Below are 24,029 nucleotides of genomic sequence, written 5' to 3' on the forward strand. Positions count from 1 at the left end.
GTATCACTTAAGGTAAAATACCTCAAACTAGTGATATGTGATAACGTGTCTCACAAATCACATCTCGCAGAAACATGTGGTGAAAGATGATTGTTAAACACAATGGATTAGCGATATTTCGATCTGCGATATTGCGAAGCAAATCACAAAATCGCTTTATCGCAGATCTATAGGGCTCATCGTTCAAAAAAAAAATTCGTAATCCGATGCCAAGTTATGCGCATTAATGTTAATTTAATGAGTTAGTTGATGATCATTAATGAAATAAGGTTTAGATCTGATCGAAAGGTCATTTCACATAGGGTGGTATATTTTATATAATTTCGGCATTAAAAGCTTTCATGTCACCTTATTTCTTATCATTACTCTTTCCTTATTTGTAAATTGTAGGAGCGGAAAGCAGAAAGGTATATGTAGCAGTGTTCAGAGTATAATGGGAAAGAAGGGAAAGGCTCTGATTTCTGAAGACAAAGAAATGACACCCTTATACACAAACACCACCTGTAACAGAGACGTCGGCATAACTACTTAGGAAGGCATGTACAATCTACTCAAAGAATAAAATCCCAGAGTAATGGAGGTTACAACAACTGTAGACTCACGAGGGGCGTCTGAGGCGTCAATTACAGAACTTGCATGTTCATTCTTGCATCGAATAGCGGCAAGACCCAAGATTCTTCCATACACAGACATGGTCAAATGGGTACTAGATTGTGCTGATATAACAGACAGACAATTTAAGACTCAGAGCCAAGAACTCATTGGGTCGTTCACTGCACAAAATCTAAGGTTTATATATCCTCTAACAAAAATGCGCAAGAGGCAAAAACTATCACTAGGTAAGCCCGGATCGAGAAACGAAGGCAGTTTCCGAGCATGATCGCTAGGCAAAACCCCTTGAGAAGGAAAGCCTCTGATCACTCAGTAGCCTGTAAGCCCGAAAAATTGTAGGAAAAAGTATTAAAGGCTAAAGGCAAAACCCGAGCTCTTAAAAAACCAATGGTATTTACCAGGGATATCCTTAAGTGGTATGTAAATTTCTGATCATTTGATTTAGTATCTGCAGACAATATGGAGACAAAAAGCTAAGGAAAGAGCAGAGTCTATCAAGAAGTTAACCAAGTTGAATTGGGATTCTTATTGGCAGTACTTGGTTAAACCACACAGTCAATGCATGACTCTCAAATGCCTTACTAACTCTATCGAGAATATAGCACCAACACTTGCCGATTCTGTTTTCGCAGGGCAACTAAAATCGTAGGTCGGCCAACCAACACTCCTCAAGCCGATGCTGAATGCTTGCGACCACAGAGAACAAATACATAGATAGTTAATTTCCAGATTCAGTTTTAGTTTTAGTTTTGATTTATTTTTACCTTAGATGAGGACGATCATTTAAACCTCGTCCTATATTTTTGTAATAGACTATTTTTAGATTTAGCTAGTAGTATTTCAACCCTTCTCATGCATTTAGAGAAGGGTCCTAAAATTTGTCAAAAAAGTTTCCTCAGAACATGCACTTCTGCACCCTTGGAGGAGGTTTTGATGAATGAATCGAACAAGATTTATTGATATCTATGTTTAATGTCTGCTACTGAAATGCACTTTTGTGCTCTTAGTAGATGTTGAATTAGGAGGAGATAAATCATTATTGCTGAAGTTCATGAGTAGAACTTGTTATCAATGGTACTTTTATCTCTTAACAATTTCTGCTTATGTGTTAAGGTGATATTTATGTTCAATTATTTATATTTGAATGCTTGAATGTTTGAGTTATCATTTGGCACTTTTGTACGGTGATAACTATTCTATTTATGCTTAATGTATGAATGAATTATTATACGATATGTTTCTCACAATTGTTTTGGCTAACTTTTTATACGAAACAGTTCATTTTTATTGAATTCTTTTGTCATAGCAATTGAATGATCTTTATTACTAACTGATGTTAGAAATTATTTTAGATCGAATAACTGAAAGGTTAAATCTCGGGTTAGTTTTAGAATTAGATATTTCTATTCATTAGAATACAATTGCATATTGTTAAATTAGATTTAGAATAAAATAATTTTACTTAGGAATTATTAGAAAGGAAATATCAATTCTCATCACCCACACACAAATTGGGAAACTGGTCCCATTATCCCTAGTCGGACCTGCCATCCCAAATGGAAGAGGAGCTGCTTTCAAGGTCCAGACCGGGTGGGTATCCCCCTTGTTCTAGCCCTGATTTTCGAGGCTTCAACATATTTGGTGCTAGAAGGAGGGCCCGAATTGTGAATGGCTAGTAAATCTAAATCTAAATACCATTTTGAGAGTAAATCACCCTCAACATCTCCCCCGACTTCTCCATTGCACTTGGAACCTTTAAATCTTGAATGAGAAGTCGATAAAATAACAACCACTGCCACAAACCCAAACATTTCAGAGAAATCTACTATTGAACCTCTTGAAGTTGAATCTTTGATCCATAAACTTCAAAGATTTTCTATATCACCCAAAAAATCTGAAATATCTCAAGGTAGTGTGACTTCACAATATAATCCTTCGCATCCTCTTACCAAATTGTAGAGTGAAAAGTTTGGTATCGAACCAACTAAATTACCTCTACCTAAAAGGAAAAGAGCAAGGAAATCACCTAAAGGGTCTGATAGTGAGACTCTTTCATCATCATCATCCATCTCAACCTCTCCACTACGAAGTCAACCATCCACCCCTCCACTTCAAATTATTGTCCACCAGACTACTGGAACTTCAACATCTCCTTCTCAATCATCTGGAACTGTAATATCCTCATCTTCCCAACTGCAAGGAACATCTTCTGCGCTTTCCTTTGTTAGTAGTTCAACGATGGCCCAAACCCCATGGAATAACCCAGGGGTAGTCTTAATGCCTGCGCCCTTGAGTCAATTACCGGCCCATCCTGAAATATGACTGCCTAAGTTTAATCCTGAAGTAGGCATGATAGCAGAAGAACACATAAACAACTTTATGTTATCAGTAAATCTAAATGGAATTACTAATGAAGATTCTATTGTCTGGCTCTTCCCTTACACTTTTCAAGGAGTAGCCAGATCCTGGTATTTTTCATTACCATCAGGATCTATCACTAGTTGGGATATTTTCCAAGAGCAATTCTTGACTAAGTTTGGTGATGATAGGTCTACAACAACATTGATCAATGATCTGTCGAATCTTAAGACTGAATCAAGGGAACTTATCAAAGATTTTAACTCGTGTTTCAATAAAATTTTGAATAAAATTCCTACCACTTCTAAGCCTAGTGAAGAAGTTCGAAGTGAATGGTACATATCTGCTCTACCATCAAACATAGAAATCTTCGTTGATAGGGCTGCAAAAACAACTTTGGCTGATAATATGAAGGAAGCAATAGTGGTAGAAAAATGTATCATAGCCTTAGAAAAGAAAAACGTTGTTGATAAACGAAAATCTAAGAAGGTCACTTTTAGAGAAGATCCCAAGAAAAAACAATCAAAAGACCCATTTGATTTAGAAGGATTGCATAAAGTTTTGAAAACCATGTCTAACGAAATGGTTGACATTAAGAAACAAGTAGCAGAGACTTCTTCAAAAAAGCCTTACAGGCCTTATAGAAAAAATTCTTCAATTGATTCAAAGCCTCCCAATGCTATTACAAATGCAGAATCAGAAAAAGAAGAAGAGAATGTTTCTAACGAGGAACCTACTGATGAAGAGGAAGTTGTAGAAGTACAGGGAATGTGGGACTTCATCCTAACAAACAAATAGGATCAAGAGGCATGACCAGTCAGTACTAGAAGTAGCAATCAACTCGATCCTCCACAACCTACTCCTAAATAGAAGAGCACAAGCTTGATATCTAAAGATAAAGTTCCAAGTAAAATATCATCACCCAAAGCGACTCAAACAAGCCCAGTCCAATCCGATTCACCAACTCCATCTAAAACATTGATTGTTTCTGATGAGATGGAGTATAATATCGTTGAAGACATGAAGAAGACTAGGGCTAACATTACTTTTCATGAATTGAGCAAATTAAAACATCAACAAAAGCTACTTTTGAAAGAGTTACACGCAATACCTGTTGCACCTCTGCCTGCCACTATAATCTCACAAGCTTCTCATGAGATGGGAAGACCTCCAACTAATGTGACTAATAAAGTTGATCCAAACGATATCGCTTTAATTGGAGGAAGGTCAAGATCTCATACTCCCCCATTTCTTCTTACTTATGAAGTTTTCAACAAAAACTTGCATAATTGTTTGGTAGATTCAGGAGCTTCATCTAATATCTTACCTAAATCCATATGTGCAAAGTTGAACGTTCAACCTCAAAAATTTGCAATACGCATAGTTTAGCTGGACCGGTCGCAAGTTGAAGTGATCGGTGAACTAAATCAGGTTACCATAAGGCTGTCATCTAATCCAAAGGTATGTCAAGTCATTGATATTTTAGTTGCAGACATTCCAGAATTTTATGGCTTAATTCTTAGTAGGGATTGGTCTGAAAAGCTTCATGGATACTTTGCAACCGATTGGTCGCATATGTGGCTCCCTTACAATGGTAAACCGAACTAGATAAAGGTTGAGCAAGAAAGACATCAAAAATACATAGTGACGAAATTGGAAGGAGAAAATGAACCTGTAGCATACAGAAACAATATAATTGGAAACTATTCTATTGACTCTTTCTTAGGAAATTTTAATGCTCATACTTCGCCTTACTTAGAACATTATGTTTTGTCTCAAGTAGAAAACTTTTCTCAAACAAATAGTTCTAAATATGTTAATTTTATAGATATTCTTGTAAATAAATCTTTATTTTGGAAGTTATTTTTTGATGGTTCTAATTCTAACAATGGAGCAGGAGCAGGATGCGTATTAGTTAGTCCAGAGGGAAACAAAACTATGCTAACTTGTAGACTCAACTTCGATTGCACCAATAACACTGCAAAATATGAGGCTTTAGTCCAAGGATTATACAAGGCAATCGGATTAGATATCAAGTATCTACAAGTCTTCAGAGATTCGGAAATTGTTATTAGACAGGTACAAAATACTATGCATTGTCTATTAGGTCATTTAAAGCATTATCAATCTTTAGTGCAAGATCTGACTGAACATTTTATAGCATTCAATATTTCACCAATTCCCAGACTCTAAAATGCTAGTGGTGACATCTTGGCAAACGTAGTCTCGAAGCTCATTCCCTCAGAGGACTATAGCCCAGACAGATTCTCAATCGAATTGATCTTTAAACTCGCGATGGAGAATTTTCAATGATGACCTTGATATTGTAAGCTTCCTCACATCAGAGGGATCTTACACTAATCAGATAATCAATGAGGACCAACATGACAAACAATTCCAACAAGAAAGCACTAATAATGCTATGCCAAAATTAGTAGTCAAGTTGGAAGACCTATATGATTTGGAAGACCGATTCAAGAGATCTACCAATTCAAAACTCCAAAGTTCAACTCTGAACTATGAATTAGTAAATCTAGGAACTGATACAAAGCTGCAGAATATCAACCTAGGTCTTGGCCTAGCCCCTGAAGAAGGATTAGCTTATGTTCGTATCCTGAAACAATACAAAAGTGTTTTTTCTTGGAACTACGATGACCTTAAAATTTACGACACTTCTATCATTCAGCATACTATCCTAATGATAATCGATGAAAAGCATGTCCAACAAAAGCTAAGGAAGATCCATCCTAATCTGGAAAGCCATATTAAGTCTAAGCTCAACAAATTATTGAAAGCCAAAATTATTTTTCCCATTCGATATTCTAGATAGGTTTCCAACTTAGTTCCTGTCAGAAAGAAAAACTGAGACGTTAGAATTTGTATTGACTTTCGAAACCTTAACAAAGCCTGCCAAAAGGATAACTTTCCCCTGCCTCCCATGGAGCAAATATTGCAAGCAGTTGCAGGATCAGAATTACTGTCCTTTTTAGATGGTTTCTCGAGCTACAATCAAGTTTTGGTCCATCCTGACGATCAACTAAAGACCACGTTCAAAACCAAATGGGGTACTTACGCATATCAAAAGATGCCTTTTGGTTTGATCAACGCTGGCACCACATTTCAAAGGGCCATGGACATCGCATTTAAGGGATTAGTAAAAAAATTAGTAGTAATTTACTTGGATGATATAACTGTATATTCTAAAAAATGTGGTAATCATCTTAGAGACTTAAAGCAGATCTTCCAACATTGCCAAAGGTATGGGATTTCACTTAATCCAAAAAAGTCCTTTTTTTCATTAAGTGAAGGAAAACTTCTTGGATTTATAGTGTCAAAATCTGGAATCCATATTGATCCCGACAAAATTAAGGAGATTTCCAAAATACCCTTGCCTCACAACAACAAAGCCATGCAATCCTTCCTTGGCCAGATTAATTTTGTTAAGAGATTTGTTCTAGACTTCTCAAGGATTGTATCTCCCTTACAAGCAATGATTAAAAAGAATTCACTCTTCAGATGGGGCCAAGAGGAATATGAAGCATTCAATCTGATTAAACAAGCGATTGTAAACGCCCCATCTTTAGCAACTCCAAATTTTTTCGATCCTTTCATTTTGTATACATTTGCCTCTGATAGATCATATGCTGCGATACTCACTCAAGCAAATCAAGAAAAGGTGGAAGCCCCAATTGCCTTTTTTAGTTCAAATCTACAAGGGGCCGAATTAAATTATTATGATGTCGAGAAACAAGCTTATGTTGTTTTCAAAGCGATCAAGCACTTCAGACCCTTCCTTCTTAAAACCCATACAAAAATCATAGTACCATTTCCAACGGTAAGAAATCTCTTAGTACAGAAAGACGTGGGTGAGAAAAGAGCAAATTGGGTTACTGCCTTACAAGAATACGATGTTGAAATTAAACCAACAAATATTGTAAAAGGTCAAGGCTTTTGCAAAATGCTAGCTAGAGCATCACTTATTTCTGAAGTACCATCTTCAGAAGTACAAATGTATGAGGTAAGCCTAAATGATATTGAATCATTATATGCTGATACCATAATTTATCTAAAGAATTGATATGCTCCTTCAAACCTGGATTATAAAAAGAAAAGAGCCCTAAGATTGAAGGCTAAGCAATATCAACTCGTAAACGATGTACTTTTTAGGATGAATTATAATTATGTTCTCCTTTGATGTCTTGAGAAATTTGAAGCTGAAAAAGTGTTGCAGGAACTCCATGATTGACCAACAAGTGGACATTATGTTGGAGATGCTACAACACATAAAATATTGCGCGCAAGGTACTATTGGCCTACACTATTTAAAGATGTGCAGAGCTATGTAAGGAAATGTCAAGTTTGTCAAACTACTGCTGGAAAACAAAAGAAACCGTCGTTGCCTTTGCAACTAGACAATATCGATCAACCCTTTGATTAATGGGGATTGGATATAATAGGTGATATCGTTCCTCACTCTTCTAAATAGCATAGGTATATCCTTACAGCTACATATTAGTTAACTAAATGGGTAGAAGCAATTCCTCTCAAGATAGCTAACGTTGAACACATCATTGATTTCATCGATCAGTTCATAATCACCAGGTTTGGTTTACCCTCTGCTTTAATGTTTGATAATGCATCGTATTTTTCTGGCAATGCTATGACTGAATTTGCACTCAAAAGAGGTTTTAAGCTTAAATACTCTGCCAATTATTACCCATAGGGGAACGGGTTGGCCGAATAAACAAATAAAAACTTAATCAGAATCATTAAGTGAACCATCGATCAAAATCATAAGAATTGGCACAAATCTTTGATGTATGCTCTATGGGCAGACTGAATAACACAGAAAGCCTCCATTGGCACTTCTCCCTTTAATTTAGTTTATGGGAAAGAAGTGGTTCTTCCAACTCATCTAGCGATTCCCTCTTTGGCCTTAGTTCAATTTATTGATGAAACACCAACTTCATCCTTACAGCTAAGACAACTTCAAATCCTTAAGCTAGAAGAGCAATGAGAACAAGCTAAAATAACACACGCTCATCATCAAGCATTAGTAAAGGCTTCTTTTGATTCAAACATGGTATCCAAAAAGGACTTTCAAATTGGAGATTTAGTTTTAAAATGGGATAAGGCTCACGAAGAAAAAGGAAAACATATGAAATTCCAATGAATGTGGCTTGGCCCATTCCAAATTGCAGAAATCATAAGTCCATCTACTTTTATGTTACAGGATTTATCACGGAAAAGAGAATCTTCACCTGTTAATGGGCAGATCCTCAAAAAATACTTTCCATAGAAGATCATTTCTTCTATTTTTTGTTAATTTGTTTTTTCCTTTATTTTGATAATAAAACTAGTTGTAAATGGTTACGTTTGGAATTCATGAAAAAGACTAGTATTTCTTTTAGATTTTGTTCTTTCGCTTGTATAAATAGAACTGATTTGGAAAATTGTTCATTACTATTGAAAGCTACAGTCAAAGGCTATAAGCCTAGAAATGATACTAGTTTCAACCTTGCAAATTTTGATAAAAAGCAACTTTTAGTGGGAAATTGTTTTATACCAGTCAATGAAAAGCATCAATAACAAAAAACGAAGATTCTCTGTAGAAAAGCCCTTTCCAAAAAGCTCTACCATTTTCGTCTAGAGCTATTCTTAAGGAACCAATGAATTCCTCCCCACCTAGGAAATTACGAGCTTCAAGGAATAATCCAGTGCTACACTTTAAACTTAAAGAATAAGAGATCTCATCACGAGCCGACTTATCATGATCATAGATATTATAGCTTGTTGACGTTGCCAAAACTGCATACCACAACATGGCAATGACTTAAGATTGCTGTAATCAACAGACAAGGGGTCTCATCATGAGCCAGCTTGTTCAGCAAAGTTATGAATCAAGTGAGTGGCACTGTCATAATTTTGCTACCAAACCAAGACATTGTTCTTTAAGAATTAAAAGAAAATAAAAGCAATAAGTGTGGATATGGATTTCCCTTTGAAAATCATATATTTCTCCAAGTAGGATACAGGATCATTTCTAGGTAACAGACAACCCTATCAAGGCTATAAATGCCTGCTGGAAACAGAGGCTCTACCTATGACAAATGAGCATATTTAAAACTAATTTACAGAGGAGACTTTGTTTTTATCTTTATAAACCAAGTAGTGGCTGATGTAAATATGATGACTAGCTTTAGGAAGTAAATAATCAAAGTTAACATAGAAGAAACAAACTATCATTGACAACTGAAAGCATGATGTACTTTATCTTTCTATAATAAAGTTTGATTTTCCAAAAAACCCTTCTGTTTTGGAAGTTTAGAAAATACAAAAGAAAATAAGAGATAACTGGTTCTTCCAAGTGAATCGCCAATTGTTGTGGCCAGCAGCAACCCCCCCTTCTTATTTAGTTTTATTACTAATACTAAATAAGTGGGGACCCTTATCTAAAAAATAAAAAAATAAATTAAAACTTGTATTCCCTTTTTGAATAAATCTTACTACCATAAACTTAGGAGAATACCCGCAAAATTCCAAAACGACTTAAGCTCTATGATAAGTTCGAACAAAATCATTCTCTCAATAATAAAGCATCGGATCACAAAAAGGTAATGGATGACGCTATATAGGAAAACTACTAAGATTGCAAAATTGCGATGCGAGACCACACACTAAAGAAGCTCATCGCGCATCGCAGTTTTCATATGCCTGAAGTATCACTTAAGGTAAAATACCTCAAACCAGCGATGTTCGATAACTCATCTCACAAATTGCATCTCGCAGAAACATGTGGTGAAAGATGATTGTTAAACGCAATGGATTAGCGATATTGCGATCTGTGATATTGTGAAGAAAATCACAAAATTGCTTTATCATAGATCCGTAGGGCTCATCGTTCAAAAAAGTTTTTTGTAATCCGATGCCAAGTTATGCGCATTAATGTTAATTTAATGAGTTAGTTGATGATCATTAATGAAATAAGGTTTGGATCTTATCGAAAGGTTATTTCACATAGGGTGGTATATTTTATATGATTTCGGCATTAAAAGCTTTCCCATCACCTTATTTCTTATCATTACTCTTTCCTTATTTGTAAATTGCAAGAGTGGAAAGCAGAAAGGTATACGTAGCAGTGTTCAGAGTATAATGGGAAAGAAGGGAAAAGCTCCGATTTCTGAAGACAAAGAAATGACGCCCTTATACACAGACACCACCTGTAATAGAGACGTCAGCATAACTACTTGGGAAGGCATGTATAGTCTACTCGAAGAAGAAAATCCCAGAGTAATGGAGGTTACAGCAACTGCAGACTCACGCGGGTCGTCTAAGGCGTCAATTACAGAACTTGCATGTTCATTCTTGCACTGGATAGCGGCAAGACCCAAGATTCTTCTATACACAGACATGGTCAAATGGGTAATAGATAGTGTTGATATAACAGACAGACAATTCAAGACTCAGAGCCAAGAACTCATTGGGTTGTTCACTCCACAAAATATAAGGTTTATATATCCTCTAACAAAAATGCACAAGAGGCGAAAACTATCACCAGGGAAGCCCGGATCGAGAAACGGAGGCAGTTTCCAATGCGCGATTAGTGCTTAGCGCTAATCGCTCATCGCTGGGCAAAACCACTTGAGAAGGAAAGCCTCTGATCACTCAATCGCCTGTAAACCCGGAAAATTGTAGGAAAAAGTGTTAAAGGCTAAAGGCAAAACCTGAGCTCTAAAAAAACCAATGGTATTTACCAGGGATATCCTTAAGTGGTATGTAAATTTCTGATCATTTGACTTAACATCTGCAGAAAAGCTAGAGACAAAAGGCTGAGGAAAGAGCAGAGTCCATCATGCAGTTAACCAAGTTGAATTGGGATTCTTACTGGTAGTACTTGGTTAAACCACATAGTCAATGCATGACTCTCAAATGCCTTACTAACTATGCCGAGAAGATAGCGCCAACATTTGCCGATTTTGTTTTCCCAGGGCAACAAAAATCGGAGGTCGACCAACCAACTCTCCTTAAGCCGATGCTGAATGCTTGTGACCACAGAGAACAGATACATAGATAGTTAATTTCCAGATTCAGTTTTAGTTTTAGTTTTAGTTTTGATTTACTTTTGCCTTAGATGAGGACAGTCGTTTAAACCTCCTCCTATATTTTTGTAATAGATTATTTTTAGATTTAGCTAGTAGTATTTCAACCCTTCTCATGCATTTAGAGAAGGGTCCTGAAATTTGTCAAAAACGTTTCCTCAGAACATGCACTTCTGCACCCTCGGAGGAGGTTTTGATGAATGAATGGAGCAAGATTTATTGATATCTGTGTTTAATGTCTTCTACTGAAATGCACTTTTGTGCTCTTAGTAGATGTTGAATTAGGAGGAGATAAATCATTATTGTTGAAGCTCATGAGTAGAACTTGTTATCAATGGTACTTTTATCTCTTAATGATTTCTGCTTATATGTTAAGGTGATATTTATGTTCAATTATTTATATATGAATGCTTGAATGTTTGAGTTATCATTTGGCACTTTGTACGGTGATAACTATTCTATTTATGCTTAATGTATGAATGACTTATTATGATATATGTTTCTCACAATTGTTTCAGCTAACTTTCTATACGAAATGCTTCATTTTTATTGAATTATTTTCTCAGAGCAATTGAATGATCTTTATTACCAATTGCTGTAAGAAATTATTTTAGATCGCATAACTGAAAGGTTAAATCCCGGGTTAGTTTTAGAATTAGATATTTCTATTCATTAGAATACAATTGCATATTGTTAAATTAGATTTAGAATAAAAGCATTTTACTTAGGAATTATTAGAAAGGAAATATCAATTCTCATCACACACACACAAATTGGGGAACTGATCCGATTATCCCCAGTCGGACCCACCATCCCAAACGAAAAAGGAGCTTCTTTCAAGGTCCAGACTGGGTGGGTATCCCCCTTGTTGTAGACCCGATTTTCGAGGCTTCAACAGTACCCTATAACCTATGTAAGTCATTGAGGGAATTGGGTATGTTACAAAGTGGTATCAGAGCTAAGGTTTAGCATTATACCTGGATGCACTCGAGTATAGGAAATAATTTTATTTTTATATTAGTATCTATGCACACATGTGTACTTATGTGAGATTATTTTTCTATATATATGATCACAATATGTTTCTTGAAGACTAAATTGAGTATGATGCAACAATATAACTATGCAAGATAACCATGTAGGATGTTGAGTAGATTCCCTAGAGAAACCCATCATAATTGTAAAATTTTATGGCTGAGTCGTGCAATCATAACTATGAGGGGGGATATCTTAACTTATCTCTTGATAGTTTTAATTATTGTATTTAATGTTTTGAGAAGTTATCATATGTTGATGAATGGTAGCATAGGCATGATAAAAATGTAAGAGATGAAATAGCTTAAAGTTTCTTGTCCATTGAATAGATATTAAATAATGATAAATTAGATGCATGAATATCTATTAGGTGAATATGCTGATGGATATGCATGCATAAATACTCTGAGTGATCTGTTGTCATAACATGATTTAGATGACTAATAATGATTAATGGTGAACATTTAACCAGTGACAATTTGACAATGAAATTGGGAAGGTAATGAAGGTGTCAAATGTAGTCTCATGGAACAAAAGAAATGCAATATAAGGTGTTGGTGATATAATGGTACAAGTGGAACCTATGCATTTATATATGCCTATTGTGACAATTTTGTGAGTGCACTCCTTCTTGGGTTACCTTGTCGAAAGTTTGAACCTGAGAGGAAAGAATGCAATGACAAGTGTTTGTGTATGGACTCCGGATAGTACCTAGATCCTCGAAGGAAGATGAAAGTCCTATATGCCACAGGGCTTTGAGATATCCTTTGACAACGCAAGTTAGAGACCATGGAAGGATAGTGGCACAGCCCAAGGGACTAATATGACTAGAGAAGGTGGATGCACTACCTTGGATCGAGTGAGTTGAAGGGAGATGTGAGAATATTGGTTTGAGGTTGATGGGTTTCCTACCTTAGCCATGTAAGGGCCTGGAGAGTACCTAGAGACCTGTGAGGGAAAATGAACCCATGGAGCCACATGTTGAGTTTGCAAGTGCAATAGATGCAAGAATAATATTTCTGAAATATTGATAATTACTTCTAATGATATATATCTTCTTTTAAAAATTCGAGTGTATAAGTAAGAGATTACACTTTAGAAATTCAACCATAAAACCATAAGGACAGTAGAGATCAAAATACACAAAGAGAACAGAGGATTTACCCTAGGAAAACTCACTTAGGGGAAAAACCCAACCTTTTTCTTATAGAAATATTGCAGTTCAACAAGAGATACATATAATGCTTCTAATCAACTATGAGGTCAAAATAACCAACAATGCTTATCATCAAACTTGGGTAATGATCATCAAGTCAAGCCTCCAATGAGCCCTATAATGTGGCCTGGTCTACTCTACCCTAGGCTGAAATTTGGCCTACCACAATATGCTTCCCATAAAACTTCTAAGAAACACACATGAGGGCTAATATTGAGATATGTGAGTTAGAGAGAGAGAGAGACAAAAAAATATATTTTCTTTTTCCTTCCTTTTATCCTTTCTATTCTTCTTATCCTTCGCTTGGATGCCCAAAAACTATATTTCATGTGAGAGGTTAAATGGTGCCTTTGTGGAGGAGGTCAAATTTCTTTATATAGTTTTCTTCCTATCCATAATGGGTTTTTATCTTCACTGGGATGACATGACTTGAGGGAGGGATGACATGACTATTTTGGAGCAAAAAATTTAAAATATTTATTTTGAAATTTTCTCTTTTAAATTTGACATGAACAACATGTTTTATATAAATTATTTCAAGGGCTAAATGATCAAAATGACATGAAGAATATGCGTTACAAATTCTTTAAACACTACAAGGGCTAAAACATAAATTATTAAGACCGACCATAGCTACAAAATTGAACACTCCCTCTTAGCTAGGGAGGTCTTCATAACGACAAGACAAATGTTCTCTTGATCATCAATAGTATCAGCATCATTAAACTACCATAATTTTTGTTAAACAACTTTAACACATGGTAGATCATCAAAACCAACATACTACCATAATTCTAGTTCGTACCTCTACCACACAGTGCATTCTCACCATAATTTTGGTCGGCACTCGTGACACATAGTTGATCATTCATAATACTAGTCAGTACCTCTTACACATGGCATGTCATTAGCATCAACTAGTCACCATAACTTTGGTCTATTTGTCACATAATATATAGATTGGCCTTGGTTCACCATTATTCTATTTGATACCTGACACATGGTGAATCCCTAAAGGCCAAACTCTATATGAGTAATTTTGGGCATGATTCTAATGAAATTGATTTTGGAAGGTGTTGAGGCCTTGAAAATCATTGCTTCAACATGGGGGAAAACCACCCAGTCCGGACATTGGTTGGCAACTTCTTTTCTATTTGGTATAGTGGCTCCAACTGGGGATAATGGGACCAATTTCCCAATCTGATTTATAATAGTGTTGATGGGGTGATAGGTGATATTTTGGAGTAATGTCTAAGCTAAAAGTAATCTAATATAAACTAATAATCACATGCATTTATCCTAATTTAAACAATATTTAATTATGACTATACCCGGGAATAAATTGAAGTATGTGATCTACAATAATGTCCAAAAACAAATGGTAATAAAGATCATTTAATTGAAATAAGAAGTGAATTCGTTTAACAATAATCATTTCGTATAAAAATTTAGCCGAAACGATTGTGAAAGATATATCGCATAAGAAATTATTCATGTATTCAGCATAAAATATAGGCTATCATCATACAGAAGTGCAATAATCCTAACCAAGATTCAAACTTTCATACATAAATAGTTTGAAGATAAATTATTGCTTTATACTTAAGTAAAAGAGAATTACGAGATAAAAGTACCGTTTATAATACATCCTACTCATGTGCTTCAACAATATTGATCTACTTTCAATCCATCCAACACCATATAAGAGTACAATAGTGCAATTTCAGTAGAAGATGCCACATCAGATAAATATAAATCTTATTCCATTCATTTCACCGGAACTTCCTCAAAGGGATAGAAGTGCATGTTTTGAAGATTGTTTCTGATAAAATTTATGCACCCCTCTCTAAATGCATGAGATGGGTTTAAATACTAAACTATAAAACTAGAAATAGATTATTACAAAAAATAGTTGAGGAGGTTTAAATGACCTTCCTCAAATTATGCAAAATAAAACAAAAATAAAAATGAGCATGGTGACTAACTATTCTGCATTTGATATTTTAGATCACAAATGTCTGTCATGGGCTTGAGCTGTGTCGGTTGGCTAATTTCAGATTTTAACTACCCAGTGAACATGGTGTCAGTCAGTGCTGGCACCATTTTCTCCGTAGAAGTGGTTAGGCATCGTAGGGTCATCCACTGGCTATGAGGTTTCACTAAATTTTGCCAATATGCTTCCCAGTTTAACCTATTCATTTTCCTAATTGCTTCTGCTTTTTCTTCTATTGCTTGCCTCCATTGTAGTTCAAGTTGTTTTACACTAGGAAGAAAAACCAGAATGAACTCCGCCAGAAGGTCGGCGCTATGTAAATTTTCATTAATATTTCTGATAACACTATTTGTTGCTGATGTCGTGGCTGTTGTTACCTTTTTTGCCTCTCTAAGCCGAGAATCCTAGTTTGCAAATAAGATTTCTTTGTGTGACTCTTCCAGTTTAGTTAGGTCGTCCTTTCTCCCATCTTTTGAATTCTACCATGTAATGAAGTCAGATAATTTTTTCAAGATTTCATCATATTCAAGTCTCATTTCAATGACTTGACTTGTCAGTCTCTCACTTGTTTCGCAATAAGAATTCCATTGCGAAATCTTTTGGCATAATAGTTCCTTTTGGTGCATCAGTTTGGCGTTAAGGCCAAGTGCTTCAGTAATAAACTGATCAATTTTTAGATCATCTTTATGTGGATCAATTATTGCTTGTATTTGTGCTTCCTTCTCTGCTAAGATGGCTTGATGTTTTATTTGCATCTACTTGAACTCTTGTTGAAGCTTAGCTAACTGTGTCTCTACTTGTTGGTCAGATTTTGCTTGCTGTAATTGTTGTTCAAGCAACATAATTTTATCTTCTTTTTCCTTAAGAAACATTTGCACCTTTGTTGCTTTGTCTATGGTCATTGTAGTGTAGGTACCTGTAAACTATGATAGTCTAGTAGGATTAGCCGATGGGTCAATGGGTGAGTCTTTCCAAACAACATCCATAGGTTCATTATTAGGGGTGGGAACAACAATACAATCCAACTTCCTTTTATTCCTTTTTATTTTAACAACTTATTTGTCTTGTGGGATATAAAATACATATAGAGGGGGAATCTCCTCAATTCTCAATAGAATTTTAGAGGTGGGAGTAATAGGGATGTGCTCTACCTCTTGAGTATTTATAGTCTCCTTTGCTGTAATTTCTTGAGTTGCTTTCTATTGTGGATTTTGCAACTCTGGCATTCATTCCTCTATATGGAGCCTTTTATTAAAGTTGTCCCATTCTTCCTCTAAATCTATCACTAGGGGTTTTATTGGCTAGGTGGAGGTGGAATGGATTTCAGCCTGTTTACTAGCTAAAGTTTGCTCAGTTGTCTTTTCTGTAGATTGGGCTGTATCTTTTTCTAGCTCTTTGCTTCTCCTTTTCCCATTTTATGATGACTTCTATGACTCCCTGGTAGATTTCTCTTGGGATTCTGCTCCAAAATTAGTGTTAAAATTATATTTGGAATCTCCTTCTAGACTTAAACTGGGAGTAGGCTCCCTTATTGGTTTAATCAATAATTGGTCCAATGGGACCTTTGTTAGCCTCCTTTCTTTGTACTCATAAAATGTTTTAAGATACTCACGGTAAAAAAGTAATTGTGCCATATGCTTCACCTATGTGAAGGTGTTCTTCTGTAAAAAGATGTCATCAAATGCATCTTCATCATTACTGAATACTCTTATTTTTACCATGGTGGTAAAGTCTTTGACAGTGCCAAATGGGTCATATTGCCTTCCTAGGAATTTAGGTAACTGTAGAGATAACATAATCTCTGCTTCTTTGAATGCATGCCCCAGGTCATGTAATGCAAATGCTCCACACTGTAAAGGGAATGTAGGCCAAATGGCCTTTTTTTCTTCCTTTAATGTTTTTCTCATCCCTCCCTCACTAGTTGTTTGATAGGCTATCTCTCTAGCCATCAGTTTGTCTGGAACATAGTATGGGAGGACATGGGGGGAGGTAATGTTGCCAAATACCCTGATATACATAAATGTTTCCTCCCAAAACCATCTGGCCACTGGGAGGATATCTACATCGGCTTCTTTGGAAAACATAGGGGCATCTCAGTTATAAAGCCATTTGTGGATTGGGAGCATGACTCCATGACAAATTTTGTAAAAATGTGGTTGAAACTAAGATTCCCAAATGTTTTTATGGTATATGTGAATGGGAAGTGGATTTTGGACAATCCACTTCCATCCCATTACACGAAATTTTGAACCAAAACAAATTGCATCCATTACATAGGCACTCATAATAAATGGAGGGTAAACCCTCGAAGAAACACTTCTTTTCCTTCTATACTCCATTATTGTTCTTACTAAATTATCAAACAAAATTTTTGCCCAATTCATTATAGTTGCGTTTACGTTTGCATCTATTAATGGCAACCATTCTGGGGAAAATTTAGTGCTATCGGGTTTGAAAAATAGTCTACATAGCATGGCCGCTGTAAAACTATAAGGGGGACAAATAGATGTAGTAGAGTACATACCGTTCTTGTCTTTTTTTATTTTCCCTCATTATTTGAGTAAGTCTGGGTGCAGTCTGCTGGGTCCTCGTTCTCTTTGGCAAACTTCCCGACAAGCTACTTGTTGTAGATGACTTGTGGCTCTGGTAGGTGGTACATAAGTCGCAGGTTGTCTGGCATAAACGTTCCCATAACCTCTTGGATCTTGGTCTTGAATTCTCTGTCTGAGATGTCGGCTTCATCAATAACCCATTTAACCATGTTTGTATAAGGGATTCTCTTTAGATGCACAGCTATGCGATGCAAAAATGATCATGTTGTCTCAAACATGGAGGCGTATGAGGAATCATGTCCGTCAACTGTGACATTCATTTCCAGAATCCTTGGTTGCTCTTCTTCTAGTATATTATACATGGCTTCCCACGTAGAGGTTCCTCCCTCTCTACTGCATATAGTATTTTTAAATAGAGGAGTCATTTCTGATTTCTCAGAGACGACTACCTTGCCTTTCTTGACCATTGCTCTCAGCGATTTGCTCTGTGGATTTTTCTTGAAAGTGAATAACAACAACTATCAGATACACAAAGATGACAATGAACATGAAATGGAATAATGAGGATAACTTGTAAATGTGATAAAAGGAGTTTTATTTGAACACACGTAAGAAGATATCATATCACGTTAAATGGTTTTTCACACATAAATGCAGTTAACTCTAATGCTCATAAATGTCTACATCGTAAGTCTGGAAGAAATCTTCTAGGGTGGCTAGCCTTTGAATTGTGATAATGGCAATTTTGCGATTTGCGAATCAATATTGCATTATTCTTTTTCACTTTTCTTACCCTCCCTTGCATTTCTATGAGATAAGAGATGCTAGCCGCTCATTTATTGTTTGTAAACATAGCTACTTTTCATGCTTTTCTATGTAAAGACCTTTTTAGTAAGCGGCGGACCTAAACATTTGTTTGTAATATATCCAAGAAGTGGGTCTGGGTCTTGATTTCATTTCGCAATATCAATTGATGGTAAGTTTGCGATGTCCTCTTAAATGCTCGAAATGCGATGCAGTAAAGGTTATGATGCCATCGCAGTTTCACTTTTCCTTTTTTTTGAGATAACCTTTTAAGGTGGGCTCTTCATAAATATCGATATGTGATGTGAGACTTGGTTTTGACAAGAATAACTTTAAGACCTAGTTTATATCAAAAATATGATAGTTTCGAGGTATAAAACGTGGAGTCCTCTTTTAATCATTCTTCACTATATTTGGTGGGTTAGCAAGGTTTTTGATGATGCTTAATCATGTGATATGCGGGGAGGCAAGCATTTATTAGTTCTTTTGAAAAACGGGTTTGATTGATATCTTTCTTTATTCCAAAATTAAATAAGAAAAATGCCTAAATGCTAAGTTTATTTTTGTAAGGATTTTTTAAAGGGTATGTATTTATTAATGTAATATTAACTACTACTATTAATAAATCAGGGGTTGTTGAATAGCACCGCAATTGGCAATTCACTTGGAAGAACCAATTATCTCTAAGAATTTTTTGAAATTTCTAAAAACATCCAAAATAATGATAGTTTTGGAAATAAAAATTACATGGAATATAAGGTAAGTAATACTGCTCATTAATAATAAAACAACATCTACTTAATTATCATTCTTTTGATTATTCTTTTCTCATAAGAAAGTCACTTTGTCTACATCAGTCATTACTTGGTTTTAAGGATAAAAACGGAGAGTCTCTTCTCATATCAATTTTTGGTATACTTAGTTGCCATAGGTAGAGCCTCTACTACCAGCAGGCATCCATAACCTCGACAGGGTTACCTTTTAACCAACAATGGTTCAGTGTCCCACCTATGTCAGAATGAAATTTTAAAGATAAGCTCATTTTTATACTTATTTCTTTCTTTATTTTCTGAAGTAATTCATTCTTCCTTCAAATTTTCATCTTTTATCTCTTAAAGGACAATGTCTTGGTTTGGTGACCAAAATTGACAATGCCATTCACTTGATTTATAACTTAATTGAACAAGTTGGCTCTTGATGAGACCCCTTGTCTTTTGATTAATATAATCTCAAGCCATTACCCTATTTTGATATGCAGTATTGGTAATGTCAGTTAGTTATAATCTTATGATCATGGTAAGCCAGCTCTTGATGAGACCTCTTATCCTTTAAGTTTAAGTATATTTTAGAATTACACTCTAAAAATGAAAGTTGATTAGGTGGGGAGAATAATTGGCTCCTTAAGAGCTTCTAGATGAAAATTGTAGAGTTTTAAAGATGCTTTTCTAAAGAGAGACTTTACTTTGTTATTGATACTTTTATTGACTGATGTAAAGGAAAGATTTCTTTCTAAAGCTAAGTTTCATCAAAGGTCAGATAATTTTGGTAGAGAATAGCCAGTTTTGAAGCAATAGAACTTAGCTATATATTTCATATGTGAATATTACATTCATAAAAATATTTACTTACACAAGTGAAAAGTCAAAATTAAAAAGATACTATCATTTGTAAAACCAAAAGTAAATGTTTTTCAACTAGTATTATTCTTTTCTAAAAAGGAAAATAACATAAAGGAAATAATATATAGTGAACGGAAGAGATCATCTTCTATGGAAAGTGTTTCTTTAAAACATGCCCATTAACAAGTAAAGATTCTCTCTTACCTGATAAATCTTGTAATAGAAAAGTTGATGGGCCTGTTTCCATAATTTTAAATGTGCCAAGCCACATTTGTTGGAACATGGTATGCTAAGCTTTCTCTTCTTGGGATTTTTCCCATTTCAATACTAGGTTTCCAAGTTGAAAAGATTTTGAACATAGAGAATTTGAATCAAAGGAAGCTTTGACTAGCTGTTGATGATGTTCATGTGTGATTCTGGCCTTCTCTCTTTCCTCTTCAAGCTTAAGGATTTGTAATTGTCTAACTTGCATATATGAGGAAGGAGTTTCTTCAATGAATTGAACTAAGGCTAAAGAGGGAATAACAACATTTGTAGGTAAGAAAGCTTCTTTCCCTTAGACCAAATTAAAAGGAGAAGTGCCAATGGAGGCTTTTTGATTTATTCAATCTGCCCATAGAGCAAACATCAAATACTTATGCCAATTCTTCTAGCTTTGGTCATCAGTTAGTTTAATAATCCTAATGACATTCTTGTTTGTGGATTCGGCTAACCCATTTCCTTGTGGATAATAATTAGCAGAGTACTTAAGCTTAAAAACTCTTTTAAGAGCAAATTTTTTCATAGCATTACCTGAAAAATAAGATGCATTATCAAACATCAAGGGAGATGGTGGGCCAAATATGGTAATGATAAATTGATCTATGAATTCAATAATTTTTTCAAAATTTGCTACCTTGAGTGGAATTTCTTCCACCCATTTGGTGAAATAATCAGTTGTTGTAAGGATATATCTATGCTGCTTAGAAGAATGAGGAACGATCTCACTTATTATGTCCAATCCCCATTTCTCGAATGCTTGGTCAATGTTGACTAGCTATAATGGTAATGCAGGTTTCCTCTATTTTCTAGCAGTTGCCTGACAAATTTTACATCTCCTTACATAAATGTGTTGATCTTTGAATAATGTTGGCCAGTAATAGCCAACATGCAGGATTCTATGTGCGGTGGTATCTCCCCCAAAGTGACTGCCAACTGGTCCATCATGGAGTTCCTACAAACCTTCTCTGCCTCAAATTTTTCAAGACATATAAGTAAAATAGAATCATAATTTATTCTAAGCAGCACATCATTCACAATTGTTGGACACAGATTGTCATTGATGTCAATATGGCAATATTCAAGAGGAGGAGATAGAGCCATCAGAGGAGACAGAGCCATCAGAGGAGCAGACAGAGCCAAGAGGAGCAAGTGGAGCAAAGAGGAGCTATAGGAGGAGCTATATATATGCCAAAGAAGAGGAGCTATCGGAGCATATCAGAGCAAGAGGACGGAGGAGCAAATGCAGCAAACAGAGCCATATATGCCACAGTTAACACTATCGGTGGCTAGAAATCATATAAACATGCACATAACAGCTATCGGGAGCTATCAGGAGCCATATATCCACAGATAATACTATCGGGAGCTATCGGAGGAAAAACCCATATATATATACATGAACAGCTATTGGAGCAACATAAGCGGAGAAGCATAAAAACAAAGTTAAAACAATAGAGCATATAAACAAAGTTAATATGCGTGGACCCATGGGACCATTGCAATACGTTGCAATTTAATATCGCGTCCGTCGCATCGGGAGCATGTATCGGGAGCGGTAAAGGCGCTGCCTCCGATTGCGATAATATACGTGGACCCGATGGCATATCACAGTTTCATTGAATGCTATATCGCATCCACGGTAATCGCGATGTATAAGGGGCTGTCAACCACAAAAAGCCGATTGCGATATGTACGCAGACCCGATGCGGGATTGTGTTATGGTTGAATCTATTATCGCATCTGCCCATTGCAATGCTACATGGAAGGTTGTCCGACCAGAAGCGCCGATTGCGATAGAGGTATGGACCCGACGGAGTTATTAAAACAATTTAAAATAATATCGCGTCCGGGTATCAGGGAATTGGCTATGTTATATGCAAATCTGCTGATTGCAATTGTAAGAGTGGAGCCGATGCTATATTGCGATTTGGCTTAATGTCTTATCACATCCATCAGCCATCGGCCATTGGCGAATGCCGATATTTTGCGAGCACCGATTGTGATGAATGTTGCGGACCCGATACAGTTTAAATGCGGGTGAATTAAAATTGAAGTCCGGCTCTTTAATAAGTTTCGACTGTTTCACTCATATTTCCTGTGTATTTACATATTTGGCTTGCGCATGGTTTGAAGGGCCAACGATGATGGTGGTAATGTGACATGTGGGCTCGCCCTGATGGTATAGTCTCTCCGAATGAAAGCCTCCGTAAACATTGTAAAGCCCTGTGTATGTCAAATAATTATGGATAAAAGGAGCGTTGTTACAGGTTTAACTTGTAATAAGTATTCTCTGTGTATGTGGCCTCTCTTCCTCTTATATGTGTACTGTGAATATTGGAACGCTTGGATAGACAAAGGAAACTGAAGTTCGGGAAGCCGAAGAAGCAAGCAAGCAAGGAGGTAACTGAGAGAATAAGCGAGTGTTGACGAAGCCGAAGAGCCTACGGAGAAAGGAAGCCAAAGAGACAACGAGTAAGAGGAAATGAATGGACAGAGGCACGGGAATGCATAAAAGCAGCAAAAACAGAGGATTGTTGATGCTGTTGGTATTGCGAAGAACCAGAGTGTGAGATAGCAGAAGCATCAGCAGTGAATGTTGTTGAAGGCTGTTGAACGCTGTGGAAAATAAGCTAGAGGAGACAGAGGCAGCGAGAGGATGCAGGAGAACAGAAAGAGGGCAGCAGGGCTAACAAGACAGCAGATAGTCGAAGGGGAGAAGCAGCCGGCTGAGATCATAAGCTTGAACAAGAAGTTGTTCTTTATGCAGAGCTTAGTTCAGCTAACAGTAGACTGACTAAAGTTGCGTGAAGACATTATCAGAAGCCATGAAGGGTACTGGACACTCTGTGTGGGCAGTATGAAGAATTGGGAAGACTACCTCAAGAGAAGACTGGTTGTCATTGATACTGTAGTTTGGAGACTACAGTGAAGCTGTAAATAGACAGAACTCAGCAGAAAAGAGTTCTGAGAGAAGAAGTAAGCAGGATTGGAGTCCTTGGGGCTGGTGCCTCAAAAGAAGGAAGGATAGGAGTCCTTGGGGTTGGTGCCTCAGAAGTAAGCAGGATTGGAGTCCTTGGGGTCGGTGCCTCAGAGGCAAGAAGGATTGGAGTCCTTGGGGTTGAAGCCTCAGAACTGAACAGGATTGAAGTCCTTGGGGGTTGGTGCTCCTAAGTCCATGATTGGTGTCTTGGAAAAATAGAGTTGGTGCTCTGGAGGTTGGAGCCTCACCAAAGTCCAAGTTGGAGCTTGGCAACTGTTTGTGATAATCTATATATTGTATCTATTTTACTGCATAGTTTATATTAATAAAAGCATTTATTCTTGCTGTTCATCTTGTGTTCTAAATATATATGTTTTAATTGGTAAAACAATAGTGGGAAAAAGAAATACTGATTCACCCCCCCTCTCAGTATTTCCAACAATTGGTATCAGAGCTGGTACCTTCATTCAAAGCGTAACAGCTTGAAGGTCGACGTTTAG

The sequence above is a fragment of the Pinus tabuliformis genome, chromosome Q (assembly GCF_031772625.1).
Source record: "Pinus tabuliformis cultivar Carrire ecotype Pingquan chromosome Q, CPIR1, whole genome shotgun sequence".
Classification (NCBI taxonomy): Eukaryota; Viridiplantae; Streptophyta; class Pinopsida; order Pinales; family Pinaceae; genus Pinus; species Pinus tabuliformis.